Here is a 19,442-nt window from a genome sequence, read left to right as displayed (position 1 = left end):
TTTGTAAATAGTCCTTAAACTTTTTCCAGTCCTCCTCCATCGCTTCTTCTCCCAGATCTCGGATCCTTGCAGTCATCTCGGCTAGTTCCATGTAGTTCATCAATTGCGTCTGCCACTCCTCCAGTGTGGGCAAATCTTGAGTCTTCCAATGCTTAGCGATAAGAATTCTTGCTGCTGTTGTAGCATACATAAAAAAAGTTCTATCCTTCTTTGACACCTTCTGGCCGACAATGCCCAGAAGGAATGCCTCTGGTTTCTTAGGAAAGGTGTATCTAAACACCTTTTTTAACTCGTTATAGATCATTTCCCAGTAGGCCTTCAATCTTGGGCAGGTCCACCAGAGGTGAAAGAATGTCCCCTCAGCTTCCTTACACTTCCAACATTTGTTATCGGACAAATGGTATATCTTAGCCAGCTTGACCGGGGTCATGTACCACCTGTAAACCATTTTCATAATGTTTTCTTTCAAAGCATTACATGCAGTGAACTTCATACCGGTGGTCCATAACCTCTCCCAGTCTTCAGACATGATATTGTAACCAATGTCCTGAGCCCATTTTATCATAGCTGATTTAACTGTCTCATCCTGAGTGTTCCATTTAAGCAGCAAGTTATACATTCTCGATAGTAATTTGGTCTTTGGTTCTAGCAACTCTGTCTCAAGTTTCGATTTTTCCACCTGGAATCCTATTTTTTTATCTAACTTAAAAACCTCATTAATTTGGGCATAATGTAACCAACCTTGCACCATACTTTGTAATTTTTCAAGGCTCTGCAGCCTCCATTTACCTCCAACATTTTCTATTATTTCCCAATATTTCGGCCAGTAGGCCTCCATATTGGGTTTTTTCCGAGCTTTGGCCTCTATTGGTGATAGCCACCTCGGAGTTTTACTCTCCAATAAGTCTTTGTATTTTTCCCAGACCATAAATATTGCTTTTCTGACAATATGGTTTTTGAACATTCCAAATGTTTTTGCCTTGTCATACCACAGGTACGCATGCCACCCTAACGAATTGTTAAAGCCTTCCAGATCTAGGACATCAGTGTTTTCTAACAAAAACCAGTCTTTCATCCAACAGAAAGCCGCAGCTTCGTAATATAACCTTAAGTCCGGCAGGGCAAACCCCCCTCTCTCCTTTGCATCGGTTAGTATTTTAAACTTTATTCGGGGCTTTTTGCCCTGCCAGACAAACTTAGAAATATCCTTCTGCCACTTTCCAAAACAATCCACTCTGTCCACAACCTGCAAGGCCTGAAACAAAAACAACATCTTTGGCAATACGTTCATTTTTATAGCTGCAATTCGACCTAACAAGGATAATTTCAATCGTGACCAAATTTCTAAGTCTTTTTTCACTTCTGTCCAACATTTCTCATAATTATCTTTAAATAAATTCAAGTTCTTGGAAGAAAGATTGACCCCCAGGTATTTCACTTTTTTAACAATGTTTAGTTCTGTTTCCTTCTGAAACCCTTCTGTTTCGTCAACTGTCAAGTTTTTCCCTAACACCTTGGTTTTTTGTTTATTCAACTTGAAGCCCGCCACCCGACCAAATTTCTGAATCAATTCCAAAACTCTTTTTGTACTAGATTCTGGCTCCTGTAATGTTAGAACCAAGTCATCTGCAAATGCTTTCAGTTTATATTGTTTCACTCCGACCCGAATTCCTTGTACCTGCTGATCCCTCCTTATCATGTTCAGCAGTACCTCCAGGACCGAAATAAACAACAAAGGGGAAAGGGGGCACCCCTGACGTGTCCCTTTTTCAATATGAAGTTCTTCTGTCACCACATTGTTCACTATCAACTTAGCTTTTTGTTCTGAATAGATTGCCTCTATTCCATTCTCAAACCCCTTTCCCACTCCCATCCCTTCCAAATTTTTCTTCATAAATTTCCAAGAAATATTGTCAAAGGCCTTTTCCGCGTCAATAAAAATTAACACAGCTTTAGTGTTAATATTTGTTTGTAAAAGTTCCAAAATATCAATGATATTCCTAGTATTATCAAACAAATGTCTACCTGGGAGAAAGCCCGCTTGGTCCTTATGAATTACTTCGTTTAATACTTTTTTGAATCTATTAGCCAAAATATCTGCAAATATTTTGTAATCCACGTTTAGGAGTGAGATGGGACGATAGTTCTTAAGTTGAGTCTTTTCAGTTTCCACTTTGGGTATCAGTGTGATGAATGCTTCTTTCCACGTATCTGGTGCTCTCCCTCCCTCCATAACCTGGTTACAAACCTCCAGTAATGGTTGTAACAAGCAGTCTTTTAATGTCCTGTAATATTTGGAGGTAAGTCCATCCGGGCCTGGAGATTTGCCTAGCTGCATATTTTGAATGGCATCCTCAATTTCCTGTTGTGTTATTTTACAATTCAAGATTGACCTCTTCTCTTGAGACAATTCTGGTAGGCCATTGTCTTTCAAAAATTGTTCAATCTCATTTGCTTCCTCGGGTTCTTGTGTATACAGTTTTTTAAAATATTTCTGGAAGCACTTCCTAATTTCCCCCGGTTTCTGGATACTTTTCCCTTCAACTTCTAGATTGGTAACATAATTTAATTTTTGTCTCTTTTTCAACTGCCAAGCTAGCAGTTTCCCACATTTGTTCGCAGATTCAAAAGATCTTTGTTTCATTTGTTTGATTTTCCATTCCACTTCTTGGTTTATCAATTTCGTATATTGCGATTGGTGGAATTTGATTTCTCTTAAAATCTCTTTTGATTTTGGATTCGATCTTAATTTTTTCTCTCCTTCTCTTATCTTCTCTAATATCTTATCCTTTTTCCCGTTCCAGAGTTTTTTCTTAATCGTATTCTGTTGTATCAGAAACCCTCTCATAACCGCTTTACTTGCATCCCAGATTATTCTTTTTTCCACCGAGGTATTCAGATTAATTTCAAAGTAGTCCTTTATAGCTTTTTGGGCCTTCTTTACAGTCTCTTGATCTCTTAGCAGGTTGTCATTCATTTTCCATCTGAAGGAATCCGCAGTAGTAAATCTCATTTCCATTTTCAAAGCATTATGGTCGGAGCAAGTCTTTGGGCAGATTTCTACTCTTGTAGTCTTAGGTGCCAGCCCTCTAGATGTCCAGATTTGGTCGATTCTTGTCCATGACAGGTGGGCCTCAGAAAAGAAAGTTCCTTCTTTACCTAAGGGGTTTCTTGTCCTCCATAGATCAATCAAATCCATATTGTCAGTCAGTTCAAAAAAAGTTTTTGGTAGTCTTCCATCTTTAGTCAAGTTCTGGTTCTGTGACTTATCCATAAAAGTAGAGACAACCCCATTCATATCTCCCATCATAATGATATTAGAATAGTCCAGATAGTCCAGTAATGTCTCATGTAGCTTCTTGTAAAATTCTGATTTCCCCTCATTCGGTGCATAAATTCCTAAAATCAAAACTTTTTCTCCTTGGGTTTGTATTTCAATTGCCAGGATTCTTCCTTGTTCATCTTTAAACAAAAATTTTGGTGATAAATTCTCCTTTGCATAGATCACCACGCCTCTCTTTTTGACTCTGTCTGATGAAACAAATTCTTGGCCTAGTCTTTTATTTATTAACACCTTCCTGTGAAGCCTGGTCACATGTGTTTCTTGCAAGCATATTATGTCCAAATTTTCTTTCTTTAAAATATGAAATATCCTTTTGCGTTTTTCCGGGGAATTTGCGCCATTAATGTTCCAACTATACAGCTGCAGAGACATCCTGTATCAATCTGTTGTTGCTCTTATGGGGCGTCTTCTTTTTTATCCAAATCCGAGGGTGCTGGTTCTTTTCCAGACTCTGGTGGAGGCCAAAGAGTTGCTGTTCCTTTCTGCAAGTCTTCTCCGTGATCGTGTAGAAACTTCTGGCAGTCCTCTTTCGTTTTGATTTTAATCTTCTTTCCTTTGTAGTTGAATGATATTCCTTGTGGAAACTCCCACCTGTACGGTATTCCGTTACCTCTCAAAGATCCAGCAAGATCAGAGTAATTAGATCTGAGATCCAATAATTGTTTAGGAATATCTTTGTAAATTTGTGCTCTTCTGTCCTGGATCTCAAGTGCTTTGTTAAAATGTAGGTCCAGTAGCTTGTCTCTCTCCTGCTTGGCCCTTAAAATGATCAAACAGTCTCTGGGCCTGTCTTTCCTAGTAACTCTTCCCAATCTGAATGCAGTTGTTATCTTGAAGTCTGTATCTTCCTTTATACCCCAGAATTTAGAAAATTCTGCTGTCAAGAAGCCAATCAGGTCCTCTTTCTCAATCTCTGGGATAGAACGTAATCTTAAATTATTTTCCCTGTTTCTCAGTTCCGCTAAAGCCAGGTAGGCCTGCTGGTCACTAATCTGTTTATGCAACGGCCGTACCTCTCCTTTCAATTCCTCCACTTTCTGAATTGCTTCACCTGCTTTTTCATTCGCAGCCTCGGCCAATTTCCGATTTTCAGATGTGGCGTCCTTTAAATTTCCAATATCTTGTGAATGCTTGGCCACCTGTTCAGAAAGTTTAGTAATTGAAGATATGGCTAAGTCAACTTTTGCCGATTGGTCATCAACCTTTTTATTCAAAATTGCAAATTGTTGTAACATTTCCTCTAGAAGGGTATTAGAACTCCCTGCTGCCATATCCTCCGCTGTTGGCTGTTCAGCTTCCTTGGAAGAGGCTGCTGTTGTTAGTGCAGTTCCCTGTAAAACAGCAGGGACTGAAGATCTACGAGCCTGAGAAATCAAAGTTGTTTGTACCAATTGTCCTTTCCCTGCTTTCGATGCAGCTCTTGTTTTTGGTGGGCCACTCATTCCACACCTGTCTTTAGATTCAAGGTCAAGCTGTCAAAAGTTCCATGGGAAAGAGAAGCTTCAAAGTAAACAACCAAGCCACAGAGAGTCAAAACAGAGTTGGTTCCCAGCAAGTTGTAAATCCCAAAGCCCACTAGAGGGAGTATTATTGCAATTCAGGAAAGAAGAAACAAAGTTTCAGTCGCCATTAAAGTTCCTGCAGTTAAATAAGTAAACAATATTCCTTAGAGAAGACTTTCTCCCCTCTGGCAGAGCCCTCTCAATATTGCCACAAAGTTTATCTTGAGGTGCAAGGTACAGTCATTAATTTGTATCCACCAGTGCTGCCTCTATGTATCCAGTTCAACTCTGTATTTGTATCCGCAAAAAAACCTTTTTCCCCCTGCAAGTCCGAGACTGGGGTTCTTGACGCTTTAAAAGTCCAATAAAGAGGATAGTCCCCACATAAAATAAACACAATGACAGAAAGAATAAAAGTCACTTGCCTTTCCCTTCAATTGCTAACTTCAGCAGACGCATGTATATCCCAATTTAAAGCCTTTTTCTATTGCTTCCAGCTTGACAGTTCCTTTGTCTTTGATCACTAAGCACCACCGGGAGACGGACTTCCTTTTTCTTGTCTCCCGCTTTCAGCCAAATTCATAGATTTGTAATCCAATTTCGAGTAAATCTTACTCACGAGTAGTCGATTTGTAATCCAATGTTAAGGAAGAAAGGTCGGCGCTCATCAGTAACAGCCGCGCGGCTTCACTCCCGCAGAAAGAGCGATGAATCCACAGCACCGCTTCCCCTCCGCGCTTCCGGAGCCCCTTACGGGGTCCCTTCTTCGGTTTGGGGGTCGCTCTTGGTGCCAGCCGGATCCCACGGCCACGAGCTCGCTCTGCTCGTGGTTTTTCTTAGTGGGTCGTCGCTTTGCCGCAGCGAACGACCCTTTCCTGCGGAGCCCCTCTTCGCAACGCAAAGAGGACCGCCATTACTTGTTTCGCGCCGCCTCCGGAAGTCCGCTTTTTTCCTTTTAAACTCATTAGCACCAGACCAATTTTCTCAAAGATTATTCTCTTTCATTCTAAATTCTCTTTCAAACAGCACTTCTCGCCTACTGGAAGGATGTGTACGCTGCCATCCTATAAACAGTTACTTGGGAGAAAGTGCCATTGAATTTAATGGGATTTGCTTCTGAGGAGGGATAGGGTAGAAATTCAGTTCTCCTAATTTGCACTTTCTGAAACACTGAGAATTTAAACACAGCCATCTTTAGAAAGTCACACTCCTCTGAATTTTGTAATGTGCTTTCCCAGCAAAGTGTTGTGTGTTGAAATGCATATACTGTGGTGAAGCATGCACAAAAGTGCATATATTGGTGAAAATAACACACAACAAAATGCCTTATAGTTGGAAAAATATGCTTTGCAAAAATGTACATATTGGGCACATTACACACAAAAATATGGATATTAGCAGAAAATTACACTAAAATGCTGGTGGATTTTCATGAGGACTTAAAAGAATAATAATTTGTGAACTGATGTGGAAATGTGAAGAAATGCCCTTCAGTCTGAACAAAATGAGAAACAGAAAAAGCAAAATTGACAGTCACCTCCCTTGCTTCTGAGTAGGATCCTTGCCTAGGATTGCACAGTGAATTGTTCATTCTATGGGCTCTGTTGAACTGAGGCTTAAGATTTGTTTCTAATAATTAGCTGTGGTTAATTTTGAAAAATGAGTCAGATTAAGACCAAGGCAAAGGGACTAGGGATTATACTGCAGGCAAAAAGGAAAACCTGTTGGGATATTTTGAATAATTTTTGCAGAGGCCTCTTTAGGTAAGTTTTCAATAAACAAAAAACAGTAACATTGACTTACTGTCAATATTAATTACCCATTGTGTATATAACACACACTAATAATAAAAGTGAGAATCCTCAAACACACCTGCTCTGTATCTTCCTAACTCATGAAGGAAGGAAGGAAGGAAGGAAATTGCTTTGGTTAAGGAAACTGCCATACCGACAATTACCCACCTGTTCTCAATTTAAATGGTGTTGATTACAAAGTTAACACAATTACATTTCAGATGTAAATTACAGTCTCCTGTTTTTTTATGTGCACTTAGACTGTTGTTGGCACATGATCTAGGGAAGGGAAGGACATTAGGTGATTTTAAAGGGGAATTGCTATGGTTCACAAGGGGGTAGGGAAGACCCTTCGAATCCTGGGGGGGTTACGGAGGTATTGTAGCAATATAAGCATACAGAAAGGGCTGTAATATGCTCCTCTATGCTACACCATAGCTACCTTAAAACTAGTAGTTCAGCACTCCTGGCAAAACAGACTATTTAGGCTTTTTGTTACATACTTGAATGACTCTTTTTAGTCTGAAGAAACATGAGGCAGCCTACAAAGTGGTTTGCAATTGTGTACATGTGAGGATAGGTGCTCCTGCCAAAAAACTCCTGTTGCCACCTGAGCTGAGAAAATGCAGTGCCTCAGGATTGATAGTTATATAGAAATACTACTTACAATATGCCAAGAATTATGATTTATATGGTTCGAAAAAGAATCTACTCATTGTCTACCTAAGATTTACCTTATCATTTTACTCAGATTGAAACTTGGTTTTCAAAACTTTTCGAAAATGTCCTGAAAGTTTTTGTTAGGAAAATTACCAACTTTTCATCGCCCATCTTTGGAAAAACCGAAAAGCAGAAGACCAGACTTGGGTTGTGATGAGGTCTTGTAACAAAGTACATTATATGTAAAGGAGTAGGCTGCAGAAGGGATATCAAAATTGTAAGATCGGATATTGGCCAAAATATCCTCTCCAGAAGTCTTTTTTTAAATTGTGCATTGTGATGATTTGTGCAACCAGTAAGGGGCAACCCAAATAGTGAAAGTGATGGAGCAACTCCCATATGAGTAAAGGCATTAGGGACTTTGTAATTTAGAGAAAATGTAAGTGATATGGTAAAAGGTAAAGGTAAAGGTACCCCTGCCCGTACAGGCCAGTCGTGACCGACTCTAGGGTTTGCGCGCTCATCTTGCTCTAGAGGCCGGGAGCTGGCGCTGTCCGGAGACACTTCCGGGTCACGTGGCCAGCATGACTAAGCTGCACTGGTGAACCAGCACCAGCGCCGCACATGGAACGCTGTTTACCTTCCCGCTATAAAGCGGTACCTATTTATCTACTAGCACTTGGGGTGCTTCCGAACTGCTAGGTGGGCAGGAGCTGGGACCGAACGATGGGAGCTCACCCCGCCTCGGGGATTCGAACCGCCGACCTTACGATCAGCAAGTACTAGGCACTGAGGTTTTACCCACAGCGCCACCCGTGTCCCTAAGTGATATGGTAGAAGTTTATAAAATTATACATGGTATGGATAAAGTTGGTAAAGAAATGTTTTCCTCCCTCTCACATAACACTTCAACTTGTGGACATACAATGAGGCTGCATGATGAAAGTTCATCACAGAAAAATAAAGCACTTCTTCACTCAGCATGTAGTTAAACTATGACATTCATTCCCACAGAAGGCAGTGGTGGCAGCATGTCAAACTGAACCTGAACAATCTATGCAAATCTCCCAATTGCTCTCTCAACCCAGCATAGCTTGGTTATGTCGGCCATTTTGCTAAGCAGCAAGGAGAATTTTATCACATATCAAGAGCGGTATGGTAACCTAGTGGGTCTATGATGGTATTCCACTATTGCCTCAAAGATTGAAGTGTTGTGTAAAACTGCAAGTGATATAGCATCTTGCCTATACTCTTCATAATTTTGAATAGTGCTTTGAGTAGAAGTTCCTCAGATGATCTAAGAGATCTTACAGGTCTATACAGGGAAAGGTGGTCTTTCAGATACATTTGCCCTGCTATGGATTCTATGACAACTAGGTTCAGCTTTGGGGGTTTTTTGCCTCTTATCTGTATGCCAACTTTTTTGATATCACTACTGAAATATGTTTACTTCCCTATTTCTTCTGATCAGTTTGTATTTGTGTTACATTAAAACCAGCAGGGTCACTCCTGCTTCCTTTTTGCTACCAGCTGCTCTTTAAACCGGCTATCGTTTTGTGCCTTGGCTTCATTTATATTTTTTGTTGTCTTGCAGTAGGGGGCAGTCCTCCTCTAATAAATCTCACAGTGGAGAATTTGTGAGACTGAGGCACAGGAAGAGGCAAATATTAGAAGATATGATTCCTGTTCCTTCAGGTTATTTTCTTACCCTTGGGTGGCACTAAAACAGGAGGGCTGGAGAGGCTTAAAAAAAATGTATAGGAAAATTTAGAGTTAGAATTTTGGAGTCCACCCAGCCAAGACTAGTGCTAAAATAGATGACTCCCCATGAAATCTTTTCAGGATAATGAATATGACTTTTCCGAGACTGGCTGCTCTTTTTATGTGGAGAGATTTCCGTTACCGATAGCGAAGACTTGGATTGGGAGGATGCTGACTTCTCAGGGACCACATGCAAACTCTATTGACACAAATAAGTGAGGTAAATTGTTGAAGAATTCCCAGTTGCATTACACTATGCAGCTGACATTTCCCCACACACAAAGTTCACCAGACTGAAAGGTCTGTTGCTCTTTCATTTTAAAGCCTCCCTTTCTCTCCCACTGAGATACCCATACTGTGATATCTGTAAAAGGCAAAGAGCTCATTCACTCAAGTTGGGTGCTAAAATAGACGGAGCGTCTTGCATCTCCCTTCCTGATTTAAAAGTTGGAAAGTCACCCCCATTTTTACTGACTTTTATTTAACATTAAAGCCCAGTCAAGCTCACACTGGTTTTAGTTATGTGATGTACATAAAATGCAGCATAACCTGTGAGGTTTTGAGAGCTGAGGCGAGCTATCGTTGATTGAAGAGATTGCTCCGATTTTTTAGGTATTCAGTAACAGGTTCCAATTTCTCATCAATTAATATCACTGTGGAAATAACGGTGTATTTTGACAGTCACTAGAGATGGGGAGAAATTCAATTCAGTTCGTATTTCAAGGCAAGCTTACTTAATCCACACTTTCTGAAATATGTGAGCTGATAGTGTATTAGGGGAAATGACCATAAAAACATGTACCGTATATATTTTCATGGAAAAATGTTAATTTAAAAAAAAATCACAAAGAAAGCATGTGGAAATGGGGCAAAACTAAAAGTAAGACTAAATCAATCAATCAATCAATCAATCAATCAATCAATCACAATGGGCAGATTGGTGCTACTGGACCAATAAGATGCTGGACTAGATGGGTGTTTAGTCTGATCCTGCAAACTCTTCTAATGTTCGTATGTCCTACACACAGACAAACCAAAAGAAGAGAAGGCAGAGGGAATTGTGTGAGCCTTAGGCATGTTTTGTACCTATAACATAGTGATTTGATTTAAATATAAAAGCATTTATACACCGCTTGATGTTTCAAAGATCGCTAAGTGTTGCACAGTCTAAAACAAACAAATAATATAGAATTAAAACATGAAACTAATAATATAAAACCAGTAAAACAACAATATGGAAGCTCACTAGGCCACGTCGTCTATTGAGCCTTGCTTCTTGAATTCAGGCTCCATAAAGGTTTGTTTGTTTTGTAAATACATTACTTTGTTTGCGGGATTATATCCAGCTCTCTGGCAAAGCTCCCCCCAGGTGTGGCCTGGAGCAGGTTTCTCCTAGGCTAAAGGAAGAGAGGAATAAGGGATTTTGGGGAGCTTGCGGCTGTTCTGGTGACAGTGAACAGGAAATCACTATGCGGGAATCCAACTATACACAATTCAGTGTTTTTAAATGTGTGGCAAATACTTATTAGGGAATACAAAGAAAGTTTTAAAAGTGATACTTTTGGGAAGGGGACAGGAGGATTTTGCCTCCAACTTGTCATCACATGAATAACAGTTAAGTGTTGCTGTGTAGCTAATTAGTATGGCGCAGATCAGCACTCTCGCCACTGCCCGTAATTTATGTTTGTTGCTTTGCCAGTTTCCCAAAACATTAATAAGCATTTTAATATTTGATAAGGCAACCTCTAAATTATGTAAAATAAAGCTAAGCACTATTAATACCCAATAGGGCACATTAAAAAGAGACGTCAGGAGCCTCCGCACAGCAGAGCACTTAACTCACACAGGAAATGGCCTTCCCTACTTGATACCTGAGACTATAATGACAATTAAAAGAGGCTTTGGGGTTTCCTGATGGAGCTGGGAAGCTCACAAATTGTTTTTGTACATTTCATAACAGAATGAAACCTTGTTCGAGTTCAGCTCACTGAAACATCAAAAGGCTTCAGTTCCCAGGGCAATCACTCCTGTGGCTCATTCTGCGGTTTGATCCATCAGGTGTCTGCGAGGCCCGGTTTCCTTCATGATAAATGTACAGATTTTGCAAAGTTGTCAAAAATATTTTCCTCCAGGAAGCATTTATGCTGGAAGGAAGTCACACTTCCCCAGCACTCATAATTCAATATCTTGTCAGTGGTAAAATACCATTATTTTTTCCCAGCTAGTGCTGGCTCTGTAATACCTCTAGGATCACAGGAAGCATGAATACCAGTTTCTGGGGAACAATAGATGCTATTGCTCACCTGTCCTGTTTCTGGGCTGCCTATAAGCATCTGCTTGTCCACCCTGGGAAACAGGATCATGTACTGAAAGAGCTCTTTGGTCTGGTCCATAAGAGCTCTGCTTATGTTCTTAAGCTATATTTGGAGTGCTGTGTGGATTAATGTCATTGTGGCTTCATCTTGGGAAATGCTCATATCACCACTGAAAGAATCACAGAACTGTGGAGTTGGAAGACCTCAATAGTGCAACCGCCTGCAATGTAGGAATCACAGCTAAAGAATCCCTGGCAGAGGATAAGCACCATGCCACCATGGGTGAGTGGGGCACTTAATTCCCTAATAAATAAAATTGCCAGCACTGGGAGCTCCCCCCTTTTAATTGACACAATTTACCCATCCCATACACATTCCATTCCCTTGTTGACCCCCTCCCCACACTGTAATTTTAATTTTCTTTCCTATGACCTCTGTGTGCTCCCCGGTCCACTCCAAACCCTGACTGGTTCAAATTAAGTCAGTAAAAACCAGTAATTAAAGATCTTAATTACTTTCTTGCCTTACCTCCAAAATCTGATAAAGATGTGAAAAGACATAGGAGAGGTAAGGCTTTCAGGGGTGGATCCTTTTAATCTGGTTTACTGTCCCTCACTTTCCCTCAAGCTCAAAGTTGAATGAATATTGCAGCACCAAAAGCCCACCTCCCCGTAAGCATTCACTGCACAAGATTATCCCATCCATTATGGGGATACTATGATGCTAAACGTAACTTCTGAGTGGTTTCCTCCCTTCAGTTGGAAAGATTCTGAGTTCCCAACCTTCTTGTAGCTTTTGTTTTCTGATGTGGGGTAGACAACTCCTTCAACCTTTTATGACCCAGGACTCCCTTTTAACCCAAACATGCATTTGGGGACACATTTCTTAACCTTTTACAATATATTTGCATGGTGGAAGTGTTCCTATTGCAACTCACCTTGGATCAGGCTGTTTCCCACCAGCCGTAGGCTCCATCTTTCACTCTTTATTACTGGAAACCGCCCACTATCAGTGTCTCAGTCTTATCCGGATTAAGATTCAGTTTGTTGGCATGCAGCCCATTATCAAGGCAAGACAATGGTCCAGCACATCCACAGTCACACCGGTGCTTTGCTGAATTATCTTACTCCTTTTCACTCCATACTTCTGACTAACCTTTGCATTGAGATCTATCCTTCACCACTCTTTTTCCTCATTCCTTTAGTAGCTTATAACTTCTCTTTAAGAAACAACAACAGAAAAACTATGCTCTGTTTTCTGGAGTTGGTCCTCATGACAATGCCCCTTTGCTGCTGTCATGGTCACTTGCATTTGGAATGCCAGAAATATATGACCTATAGCTCTCTGGAGCCACCATAATTTCTACATCCTTCTTTATAAAGAGCCGCAGCAGCATTTTGATGGTTCAGGGAGAGTTGCCAAGTCAAAACTACTAACCGATCTATCCTGATAGTTCTTTCTGCCAAACAGCTAGCATATATACTGCCCTTGTTTTTCTTCCTCCTGCCCATTTCATTAACTATCTAGATAGGGCAAGGAAAGACACAGAGCTGTGTATAGAAATGCAGACGACCTTGACCCTTTGTATTGGCAGCTAGTGATTTACAGTTTTTATTTCACTCACTTGAAAACTTTCCAGTGGCTTCTACTAAAACACAAAGCCAAACTGCAATCAAATTTTGAAATCAGTTTAAAAGCAACCACAGTAAAAGCATAAGCAATCAGAACACTTAAGAATTTAAAAGTCCACCACTCCAAATTTGGTTCATACCTGTGAAATGCTAAGGTGGACTTCCATGGAGAGCTTGTTTGATAGAACCAGGACCATGACACATTGATCTGTCTTTTATCCCCAAGAACCTTGCTTTCTGAAATTAAGGGGCCTTGAGCTGCCCTCACACTGCCTCCATATGTGCCAATTCCCATGAGGACTTAATACCCCCTTCCCCCCAAAAAACCTTTTGTAGAAATTAGGCAAATTGAACTCAAGATTGTGTGGGGAGAGGAACCGAAAAGAAACTGAAATCTATCCAAATTAAGCCCATTGAGCTGGGGAGGGAACAATCACTTATTCCCACATTTCCTTTAGCTTATGCCTGTTCAGGTACTGAGGGAGGCCATCCTTTAGCATCTGCTCCCACACTCCATTCTCACAGCTCAGGGTAGGTGAAACAATTTCACCCCCAAAGGAACCCACATCCTGCCTCTGGGTCCTTATATTCCTGGCGGCAAGCCTCAGGAATTCCCAGTGCCACTAAAGGTGCCACTGAATTGCCTGCTGGATTCCTACCTATCTCCATTCTTCCCCCACAGCGCTACCACGAGAGAGGGAGCAAGTCTCTGCTTAGCCTGCCTCCCTCCACCTGCCCAAGATAAATTCCCATAGCTCACATTGGAGATCTTGCAGGAAAATATTGCTGCTCATGTTAATGATTTTGGAAAGGGCTGCAACTCAGTGGTAGAGTGCTGTATCTGCTTTGTATGCATAAGGTCCTAGGTTCAATCCCAGCATCTCAATCTGGGAATGTTCCCTGCTTGAAACCCCGGAGAGCTGCTGCAGTGCAGACAACAAGAAACTAGATAGAACAATTCTCTGGCTCCCTGTAAGGCACCTCCCTATGTTCCTGTGTCTGACAGGTGAATGTTCTGTGCTGTAGAGGTTCTTCTGTGAACCATCTGAGAAATTACAACAGAATTAGCACCCAGCATGATTCTGAGGAGGCAGATAATAATCTTGCGAGCATGTCTGATCTCTTTGCTTTGACTATACATTAGCCTCTCTGGAGACAGATTACTGTCCAGCCTACTAATCTACAAAAAGCTGTAAAAAGCAGCTTTCTGGATAATAAAATCATTATTTTCTGATATTCACAGCAGCTGGCAGAAGAGTGAACCAAATGAACATCTATTTGCAGTCAAGGTGGAATACATGGCTTCCTATTTATATTTATCTCCAAAAGGCAGCACCTAAAGGCAAGATCAATGAACATAATCACAGAATACAATCCTAGACCATGCCCCAAATACACAACACAGCTTGTAGCATAGTATTTTTTACCTATCAGCACTCCCCAACCACCCACCCATTTGATGCCACTGCAATAAATCCGACCATTTTAAACACAGATGTTAGGTCTCCTTTGATTCCAGCTGGCAAAATACTGTCAGCTGAAAGAAATCATGCATACTCACCTTCATACAGCTGAGAAGCACAAGACATGCAGCTGCCACAATTGTTTTTAGCTTCCTCTACAGCAGGCATGGCCAAACTTGGCCCTCCAGCTGTTTTGGGACTACATTTCTCATCATCCCTGATCACTGGTCCTGTTAGCTAGGGATGATGGGAGTTGTAGTCCCAGAACAGCTGGAGGGCCAAGTTTGGCCATGCCTGCTCTACAGGCAGCTACATCAAGTTTCTTTTCTCACTCCTTCAGCGACACTTCCTTATAAAACCCTGGCAAGAATTCATTCAACAGCAGCAAAACACCCAACAATCTCATTTAAGTGTCTTGTCTTTCAGGTTGCTTTATCAACACTGCCACTTCCTTTAGAACAGTGGTGTGGAATCTCCAGCCCCTGGCTTTAATTAGACCCAGTATGCCTTTTCAATTGGCTTGGGAGGTCATACTGGCCATGTTACTCCTACCGTTCCCTACACCTGACTATGAATGGTACAGTTATTTGTGCTGGTTTTTTTAATGAGAAGCTGCCTAATTTGTACATCTCAAACAAATGCATAAACCAAAGCACAGCTGTCTTTTGAAGTCTGCACTTCTCTGAATTTTGCAATGCAGATCTCCAACCAAATAGCATGTAGCAAAATGCATTATATGAGAGAATTTTTTTCTTCAAAAATCTGTATATTAGTAAAAAAATGCATACAAAAATGTGTTCATGAAGAGAAAGTTGCACTAAAAGGCTGATGAATTTTCATGAGGTTTTTTTTTAAAAAAAGTAATGCACAAATTGCTGCAGAAATGTGAAGAACATGATTTAAGATTGGAATATTATGAAACTCAGTGAAACCGATACTCACAGATTTTCCCCTCACTGCATCTCACATGATATGAATGGCAAGTAAAGATGCTGGTCTCTGCCTAAAGTGGGGATTCGAGGCACTGTTGACCAACTGATCATCACTCATGCAAAGCTCTGCCCATCTGCAAGGACAAGGAACATTGCAGGTGCCAATGATCTGTTGACTGAAATGCCACCCACTTGTGAAAATAGGCCATGGGGACCTTAGGCCATCTGGACCAAGACCTGGAAATGGTTCCCAGCCCCTGCTTTGTTACCAGGAGGATGAGTTGGGAAATGAATACATCTCTATTATGCTGACAAATCATACATGTACTAGGGACCTATTTAAAATGCTCAGGTACATTCCTAGAACACCCTAGGTGCTCCATGTGCTTCGTGATCTACCACTGCACATATTTTTCTTTCTTTGCACTAAGTACACATTAAATTCATTGGGCATATTCTATATAGCAATACTTGTTTCCAGGTTCTTGAACACTATGAGGCTTCTGCATTAGTTCATTAGGCTGGATCTTGTGTGTGGTGATGCAGAAAATTCCCAGTTCAAATCATAGTTTTGTGAACTCAATATTGGCTTTAGGCAAGACACTCGTTCTCAGCCTCTATACATGATTTGCAATAGTGGGATAATAAGATTGGCCTACCCTACCTTATAGAGCTGTTGTAAGGATTACTGAGATGATATACATGAAGCAGGATCAGTTCAGGGGTATGCAAGGGCTGGTGGAAAAGCCAATACTGATTGGGCCTCCCTTTCAGCTGGGAGGTCATTTCATGACCACTAGTGGAAAAAAACTGCCTCCATGTTACCACAAGGCATCATGAGGCCATGGCAAAACTAACTAGGTTCATTAGTTGATTGTAATGCCTTTAGCAGGCATTTAAACATGAATTCATCTAATACATGCTTTCTAAAAGAATGCACAAACCAAAACAAAGCCAACCTTTGAAATTCACACTTCTCCAAATTTTGTGAAGCAGTTCTCCAGTCAAGTGATGTGTACAAGGTAAAGTGTGTATAAAAAATTGCAGAATTTAGGCAAAATTGCATACAAATATAGGCGAAATTAACTCTCAAATGTCAATGAATTTTCACGAGAATCTCTCTTTCTCTTTCTCTTTCTCTCTCTCTCCGTCTCTCTCACTCTCTCTCTCAAACTGATGTGGACAATGGAATTTAAGGTTGGAAAAATGAGAAACTGAGAAAAAATGAGATTGACAGGTCCCCTACTCTGCTGTAGATTTATTGTCCCTTTGCTTTCCTTTGAGTTTATCCCCACACGTCTCCTACCAAAATCCCCTTTGCTTTATACTGCCTGAGATTTCCTGTTACTTCTCACCCACTAAGCCACTTCTTATATTAAAGAATCAAATGAAGGAAGCAAACGTATTCCATGAAAACATGGCCAAAGGCCTGTTTTGCAAGCCCCACAAAGGCTAAGGGCATTCCACGGTAGCCTTTGACTGTATATATGCCTTATGCTCCATAGCAATACAGCACAGGCCATGCTTCTGTGCTAGATGTCAGAAGCCTCGATTTCAAGAAACAATGACACCAAAGGCTGCCCGCCTCAAGGACACGGAGTTAGGCAGAGAGATGAATGCCACACTGCAGGGAGCCCCATGTGCCAACTGAGCTCGGATTTAAACTCAAATTCTGTGGGAGGCAAAGCCCCCATCAAAGCCAAAGATGAAAGCATAATCTCTCCTCTACGTGCTCTGTGTGCAATATGCTTTGGCGACCTGGCATGCTGCTCTTTTCCAAATGAGATTTCTCAATTAAGGAAATGGCTTTTTCCTGGGCAGCCGGGTCTTGAACATCCTGGGCGCGAGTCTCTTGTTCTTAGCATGAACAAAACGGCACGTTATAATCAAAGCAAATTCTTCGTTCATTAACTCTGCACCGGGAAAATCCCTTTTTGGAATACTACCTTTCAAAGATTGCGGCAAAATATTGATCCTCATATACAGCTGAGCTGTCATCGCTCAGCATAGCAGAGGTGACTTACACATAAGAGAGAGAGGTAGGGGAGAAAACTGTGGGTGGGGGGAATCCCCTCAGCCTGCACTACCCAACCACTTCTGATAATGAGATCCTCAAAGCTTAGGGTGTGTGTGTGTGTGCATTCATTTTCATTCATTGCTAATACGCCTCCCACCCCCTTAAGCAGATTCCGTTTCTACTGCACCTCCTTCAGAGACTCCAGGAGCATAGATCATGTTAAGTTGTTGCAGATGCTTGGGAAAGAACCCCTGCAGTTATACACATGTTTGATGGTGGGATTATTCTTCACATCTTTCCCCCTCAAAGGCACTTTCAGCTTTACCACCTATTCCCATCTCCCCCACTCACTAATAAAGACTTCCACGTGTCTTGTGCGTGTTTCTGCATGTTCCTTCAATTCTCTCTGTGCCAACACTTTCTGTCTTATTTTCTCTTTGGATTTCTTCAAATGAATATTTCAGCCACAGCTTCGGAGCGGTTGTGAGACGGTTGGAGTGCTGACGTTAGTTTGCCTCCTCCACCATTGCAGTTGAAATTGTTCCTGTCGCTCTGTTCTCTCGCTTTAAAAGCAGATAACCAGTCAGCTAGTGGAAATGAAGGAGAACTTGGCAGTGGAGTTGCAGGTGTGTGGGGATGTTCTGATTGGTTTTATGGGTTTTCTCATTTTGAAGCCGGCGAGATGGAAAGGTGAGATGATGTCTCTCATGTCCAGCGGGGTCGGATTAGAGATTTTTGACAGTCCTCTTAAACTGCGGCATCTATTGAAGCCATGGATGTGTTGGGGCTGGTGATATATAGCATGATATTTCACAGTGTCATAAAATCAATTCTCTCGTACATCACTTACAATGTAATAAATGATCATTTACCTTATGGCACTATAACTTTGGGCATGTTTTGACATGTGGAAAGGCCCTGACTTTATTTTATTCTTTGCATCGTATTTTCAGAAGTCTGTTTTCAGTGACTATAGTGCATATCATCTGTGCATGTCATAGACGAGCAGTGGTACATGGGAATAATAATAATAATAATAATAATAATAATAATAATAATAATAATAATAATAATAATAATTTATTTATACCCCGCCCATCTGGCTGGGTTTCCCCAGCCACTCTGGGCGGCTTCCAAAAGAGTATTAAAATACTGTGATACATCAAACATTAAAAGCTTCCCTAAACAGGGCTGCCTTCAGATGTCTTCTAAAAGTCTGGTAGTTGTTGTTCTCTTTGACATCTGGAAGGGCGTTCCACAGGGAGGGTGCCACTACCGAGAAGGCCCTCTGCCTGGTTCCCTGTAACTTGGCTTCTCGCAGTGAGGGAACCGCTATTACCTTCTTTTCTGATAATTTTGGACAGGCATATGCTCTACCACAGAAGACAGGGATAATTAAAACAAAAGCAAAAATGGAATAAAAGTTACATTGAACTCTAATCTGATCCTGCTGACATGTGAAAGACATTGACTCACCTTTCCACCAGCAGTGGCAAGGCAGTGTTGCTTACCCAGTTTCCCTTCACTGTTGGTTACTGAGAGAGTGAGGAGCAAGGCAGCAGGGATCTTGGTGCAGTGCATGTGCAGTGGCAGAGCCTATTGTATACTCCTGCCACTGCAGCTCCATCACATGTACCTACATACCTACGGGACCGCCTCTCCTGGTATGCCCCACGGAGGACTTTAAGGTCCACAAATGACAACATTTTGGAGGTCCCAAGTCGCAAGGTGGTTAGATTGGTCTCAACTAGGGTCAGGGACTTTTCAGTACTGGCCCCGACTTGGTGGAACGCTCTGTCACAAGAGACTAGGGTAGGTATGTAGGTACATGTGATGGAGCTGCAAGACAAAGCTGTTCCGCCTGGCCTTTGGTTTGGACTCAGTCTGACCCTTACATTTCCCTCCCCTTATTTCCCTCCCACTTTTCTGACCTCCAGCCTCACACTTGTGTGGAGCGTTCAACGGAGAGGATTGGCCTTTTTCTGCCTCATCCTCCTCCTCATTTTATTTGTATGTCACCTTTCT

This window comes from Podarcis liolepis, assembly GCF_965112155.1.
Source record: "Podarcis liolepis genome assembly, chromosome: 3".
In the NCBI taxonomy this organism is placed as follows: domain Eukaryota; kingdom Metazoa; phylum Chordata; class Lepidosauria; order Squamata; family Lacertidae; genus Podarcis; species Podarcis liolepis.
This window is presented reverse-complemented; position numbering follows the sequence as displayed.